The sequence below is a fragment of the Balaenoptera musculus genome, chromosome 3, assembly GCF_009873245.2.
Source record: "Balaenoptera musculus isolate JJ_BM4_2016_0621 chromosome 3, mBalMus1.pri.v3, whole genome shotgun sequence".
Taxonomy (NCBI): Eukaryota; Metazoa; Chordata; class Mammalia; order Artiodactyla; family Balaenopteridae; genus Balaenoptera; species Balaenoptera musculus.
Genome location: NC_045787.1, coordinates 29,107,310 through 29,113,917, shown reverse-complemented (window position 1 = coordinate 29,113,917; position 6,608 = coordinate 29,107,310). Strand labels below are relative to the sequence as shown.

Genomic DNA, 6,608 nt, shown 5'->3' with positions numbered 1-6,608 from the left:
CCAAAGAGGAAAGGGGTAGGGAGGGATAAATTAGGAGCTTGGGATTAATAGATACACATTACTTTATATAAAATAGTTAAACAACAAGGTCCTACTACATAGCACAGGGAGCTATATTCACTATCATCTTGTAATAACCTATAATGGAAAAGAATCTGAAAAAGAATATATATTTATACATACATATATATATGACTGAATCACTTTGTTATACACCAGAAACTAACACAACATTGTAAATCAACTCTACTTACATTTTAAAAATTAATTTATTTATTAATTAATTTGTTTTTGGCTGTGTTGGGTCTTCGCTGCTGCACACAGGCTTTTCTCTAGTTGCAGTGAGCGGGGCCCACTCCTCATTCTGGTGTGCAGACCTCTCACTGTGCTGGCCTCTCTTGTTGTGGAGCACAGGCTCCAGACACACGGGCTTCAGTAGTTGTGGCACGTGGGCTCAGTGGTTGTGGCTCATGGGCTCTAGAGCGCAGTCTCGGTAGTTGTGGCACATGGGCTCAGTTGCTCCGTGGCATGTGGGATCTTCCCGGACCAGGGCTTGAACCTGTGTCCCCTGCATTGGCAGGTGGATTGCTAACCACTGCACCACCAGGGAAGTCCCAACTCTACTTAAATTTTTAAAAAAATGGTTAAGACGGTAAATTTTATGTTGTATGTCTCTTACCACAATTAAAAGTAATTTTAAAATGAAAAAAATAACTAGAGAGATTTACTTGTCTGTACTAAAACCTGAATGATTCACCAGATGAGAGCAGAGACCTCTGGGAAGTACCATACCAATCATTCACAATAATTCCCAAACTGGGCCTCTGCATTTGATGTCATTCATGACATTCCACATGCCCCCACCCAGTAGAGGGAGCCTAATTAAGGTTGAGGAGGGGACCCTCTTTTTGATCATGAAGCGGTGTTTCTTCCTAATCTGAGTGAAGAATAGAAAGTAGAGAATTAAGTCTTATAGTGTCTCATATCTGCAGAGTTGTTTTCCTTATTAGGATCCTCTTTGGTGGCTGATACACACGGGTTATCCCACCTAGTAGCTCACTGGGATGACTGTCCACTCAGATGAGGGCATTATAAATACCACATAATGAGACCCGGAAACTCATGGAGCCTTCCTGGTGGGGCTCCATGTCCCATGTGAGGCCACCCATACCTGCCTCGACTCTTCTCAGGAGAAGAGCAATGCCACCTCTTCAGCTTTCCTCCAAATCACTGAGATGTGGGATTTGAGTTTCAGAGATGCGTTATGAAGCCTGAAAATGGACCAGGCTTCAGTCCCAGTGATTCCCAGCGGAAAAAAGTCAGGAAGTCCAAGTGTGATAAACTGAGATGGGTGTGGGGCAGGTTGTGGGAGCAAAGAACAAATTCGGGAAAAGCAAAGTGAAAAGGTGGAAGACAGTTGCTAGAAGAGGAAGCATGGGACCTAGCTTTCAATTTTACTGAGCGCTAGTGCTGGTTACACAATGTGTGATGAGTCAGCCTGGGTTAAAGGCACAGTTGGAGATAAACCTTAGATTACCTTGATTTTTGCACAAGAAAATTATCTTACTAAAATTGGTAAATATTTTGGCCCTGAATCTTACTCCTTTAACCTTCTGCATTAAAACTGAACACATTAAAAGGAAAAAGTCACTGCAGGTGAAGGTTGGCTTGAGGAGTTACTCTGGGCTCTGCCTCCCACTCTCCCTATCAAACTTTGTTCTCCCTGGCTCCTGTTTTGTGATTCCACACCCACATTATCCTTGCATCACCCAGAGGACTGACCACTCTGGCCCTAACCTTGAGGAACTCAATTTAGTTGAGGAGACAGCCATATAAACAGATTCAAATAGTAGATAGCAAGTGCTGAAACAGGGACATAACTCAAGTGCTATGGAAACAGAAAACAAAGCAGCTAATTCTACCTGGGGCTATTGGAGATGCAAGAACACAAAGGCTCTGAAAGATGAAGAGGGGATATCCAAGCAGAGGTTAGGCAAGGACATTTCAGGAAGAAGGACCGCAGGTCTTCTCTGTCTAGTTGTGATTCTTGGGATATTCATTTCTAGGCAAGTAAACATTCTGGGCTGGTTGTGAACTTGGAAAGACTCCCCATGTGTTCCTTGACAGCTAGTGGGGAAAGAGAGTCCATTTGGAAAGTTAGTGTTTTGGAAAAAAATTTTTTTAAAAGTTAACTCCTCTTTGAGAAACCATCTCTGATATGTAACTTCTAAAAAGGTAGGCATTTGCTTCTTATGAGTTGAGAACTTTAATGGATGAGGTACATAATCTGAAAGTAATAGCCACAGGAAATATTAGTGAGGATCAAATCACAAGTACAAAGTCAACTTGATGTATATATTGCTTTTTCTTTTTTTGGACTGGCTGTTTTGTTTTGTTTTTTTTTAAAGGAAAAACAATTGAACCTCTGAATCATGTGATTTTTAACTTTAAAAAAAAAACCAAAAAGCAAAATCAAACAACCTCTAAACATGCTACTGTATGTTCCATAAACAAAGAAAGCAAAGTGGCCAAGTAGAGGTGTATAGGACAAGATAGCGCCTCAGCCTGGACCAAGCAGGGATTCAAGTAATTAATGTTTTTGCAGACCAGTGACAGAGGGTCTCTTACTCAGGTTGCTAAAGGGAGAATGTCACAACAGAACTGACATCACTCCCTTCTCCAAAGCAACAAGGCATCTTGAAAGCTCAACTTCTTGGTGAAGTTTTATGGTTGGTGGCAGGATTTAGCTCACCCATGTGAAAAGACAGCTCAGTCTGCGATGAAAACTCTTCAAAGGAAAATCTCCCCTCAACAGTCTTACTGAGTAACTTAAGCCAACACATAATCAAATTCACTTTTGGGAGAAGTCTATCCCAAAATTGTGCAGTGGGAAGAGAGGTAGGTACAGTTACCCAGCCCACATTCACTGCTTTCTTCCTTGACTGAATTAGATGGTAGTCGAAGAGAAGCTCTCCTACATTCATCATCTAGGCCAGGAAAGATGAACAGAGACAAAAGTGGGGTCTTGTCCTTCACAGCTTCATTTTGGTTCTGGCAGATTGTGAGCCATAAGCGTCCTGTTCCCACTACATGCACTCTGGGATCAGAGAAGTCAGCACCCATGCTCACGTCTGTCTGTCAGTTAGATCTCCTTGGTTTAGTGACTCCTGTGGATCTATGGCAGTTGAGACAGAAACCTCACATGGCTGCCTCCATGACTGCATGGTCACCAAATGATGTGTCACATCAGGCGCTGAAGACAGAGGACGTGGGGATCCTTCATTGAGCCCCGTATCATCAACTCCTAGGATAGAATCGGTATTCGGTAGTTTCAAGGACTCTCCACCAAGGCTGGCTGAGAATTCATAGACACCAGGTTTTTACTGGTTACTGAAGCCTCTTCAAGCAAACGACTGCCCATTAGTGGCTCATTAGTTTGTTCCGGCTCTTGACTCCCAGCGGCTCCCATCTGCAAGTGATGCTTTCTCACGTGCACATACCTGCTCCCACTCCGAGAGGAGGTCTTCCCACGGACTTGACACTGATGTGGCTTCTCTCCTGAGTGAAACACCAAATGTTTTGGAAGACTAGACTACTCACCAAAGGAACTGCCGCATCCTTGGGCTTCACAAAGGAAAGGTTTCTCTCCTGTGTGGACGCGCAGGTGGTTCTTCAGGTTTCCAGCTGTAGTGAACTGCTTACCACAGTTAGACTCAGGACACATAAAGGGCTTCTCCCCATTGTGGGTCCTCATGTGCACCTTCAGCCTCTGCAGTACATAGAAGCTCTTCCCACAACCTGCTGCAGGGCAGATAAAGGAGCGGTCGTTTCGATCAGTTTTGAGGTGGTACTTAAAGTGAGCTGGCCACACAAATGTCTGGTCACAGCCTTCAACTGTACACTTAGCTTCTCCTCCATTTGAGGAAGGGGCCCAGAATCTTCGGGTTGCCCATCATCAGAACCAAGGTGGACATTTCTCCTTTGCTGCTGGTTTTCACATTCTTTGCCAGTTGTGCACGAGTAGCAGCAATCAAACTGTCATGGGCCAACTCCCAAACCCGGAGGATCCATGGAATGCTACTGTCTGTGCTCTCACTGGAGAGGAAATCATTCCCTGAATCCTTTGCCTCATCTTGTACAAACACTAAGTGTTCGGCTGAAGAGCCCAGACTCTTGTTAGGTTAAGAAGAATCAAAGAAGTGCTATCACTTGGCTGTAGATCTTGCAACAAGCTAAGAGACTCTGGAGTTGACAAAGACTCCGGAGGCTTCTGTACAATCTGAGCCCTTGTCTCTTCTCTGTCTGGACCCACCTTCACCTGAAGGCTTCCCAACACAGCTCAGGAAGGAACCTCCTTGGAGGAGTTAGTATATTTAGAGTATTATCTGGTAACATTAGCCGACTGCATTCTGAGGCCTCAGTCACTGGAAGGAGGGACAAGCAAGTAATATCTTTAGCTTCTGATTCTACTAGCCCCTGTCCCAGTGGGATGGACGTATTCTGAACAAACTGTACCAGGAGCTCTGGTTTGATTTCTAACTCATCTGATAACATTGATTCAGCTTCCAAATCCTGTAGCTGTTCAGGGGACAGGTTAAAATTTTAATTCAGAGTCAATGACAACTTCCTGTTATGCTCATATTCCTCTAGGAAGTGCTATGCTTTTCCTGTAAGATGCTGTGCTGCGTGGGTAATCAATTTAGCCTTTCTGTCCCGGGCAGCTGGCAGTCTGTCAGTCGGTCTATTGTTTTTTTTTTTTTTTTTTAATGGTTCCAATAAAATTTTATTTATAAAATCAGGCAAGGGGCCTACCAGCCTAGTTTGCCAATTCTTAGTCTTAGGGAGCCCTGCACTTTCTTTTTTTTTTTTAACATCTTTATTGGAGTATAATTGTTTTACCATGTTGTGTTAGTTTCTGCTGTATAACAAAGTGAATCAGCTATATGTATACATATATCCCCATATCCCTTCCCTCTTGCGTCTCCCTCCCACCGTCCCTATCCCACCCCTCTAGGTAGTCACAAAGCACCGAGCTGACCTCCCTGTGCTATGCAGCTGCTTCCCAATAGCTATCTATTTTACATTTGGTAGTGTGTATATGTCCATGCCACTCTCCCACTTCGTCCCAGCTTACCCCTCCCCTTCCATGTCTCCTCAAGTCCATTCTCTATGGCTGTGACTTTATTCCTGTCCTGCTCCTAGGTTCATCAGAACCATTTTTTTTTTTTTAGATTCCATATATATGTGTTAGCATACGTTATTTATTTTTCGCTTTCTGACTTACTTCACTTTGTATGACAGTCTCTAGGTCCATCCACCTCACTACAAATAACTCAATTTCGTTTCTTTTTATGGCTGAGTAATATTCCGTTGTATATATGTGCCACATCTTCTTTATCCATCATCTGTCAATGGACAGTTAGGTTGCTTCCTTGTCCTGGCTATTGTAAATAGTGATGCAATGAACATTGTGGTACATGACTCTTGTTGAATTATGGTTTTCTCAGGGTATATGCCCAGTAGTGGGATTGCTGGGTCATACAGTAGTTCTATTTTTAGTTTTTTAAGGAACCTCCATACAGTTCTCCATAGTGGCTGTATCAATTTACATTCCCACCAACAGTGCACACCCTCTCCAGCATTTATTGTTTATAGATTTTTTGATGATGGCCATTCTGACCAGTGTGAGGTGATACCTCATTGTAGTTTTGACATGCATTTCTCTAATGATTAGTGTTGTTGAGCATCCTTTCATGTGTTTGTTGCCAATCTGTATATCTTCTTTGGAGAAATGTCTATTTCGGTCTTCTGCCCATTTTTGGATTGAGTTGTTTGTTTTTTGTTTTTTTGATACTGAGCTGCACGAGTTGCTTGTAAATTTTGGAGATTATTCCTTTGTCAGTTGCTTCGTTTGCAAATATTTTCTCCCATTCTGAGGGTTATATTTTCGTCTTGCTTATGGTATCCTTTGCTGTGCAAAAGCTTTTACATTTCATTAGGTAGCATTTGTTTATTTTTGTTTTTATTTCCATTTCTCTAAGAGGTGGGTCAAAAAGGATCTTGCTGTGATTTATGTCATAGAGTGTTCTGCCTATGTTTTCCTCTAAGAGTTTGATAGTGTCTGGCCTTACATTTAGGTCTTTAGTCCATTTTGAGTTTATTTTTGTGTATGGTGTTACAGAGATTTCTAATTTCATTCTTTTACATGTAGCTGTCCAGTCTTCACAGCACCAATTATTGAAGAGACTGTCTTTTCTCCATTGTATATTCTTGCCTCCTTTATCAAAGATAAGGTGACCATATGTGTGTGGGTCTATCTCTGGGCTTTCTATCCTGTTCCATTGAGCGATATTTCTGTTTTTGTGCCAGTACCATACTATCTTGATTACTGTAGCTCTGTAGTATAGCCTGAAGTCTGGGAGCCTGATTCCTCCAGCTCTGTTTTTCTTTCTCAAGATTGCTTTGGCTATTCGGGGTCTTTTGTGTTTCCATACAAATTGTGAAATTTTTTGTTCTAGTTCTGTGAAAAATGCCATTGGTAGTTTGATAGGGATTGCATTGAATCTGTAGATTGCTTTGGGTAGTAGAGTCATTTTCACAATGTTGAT

The 6,608-nt window shown here is 42.3% G+C and overlaps 1 pseudogene; it reads right to left on the bottom strand.

Annotated features, from left to right (window-relative positions):
* Nucleotides 1–3,125: 3,125 nt before the first annotated feature.
* On the bottom strand, nt 3,126–4,710 carry LOC118893262 (annotated as a pseudogene).
* Between the last annotated feature and the right edge of the window lie 1,898 nt (nt 4,711–6,608).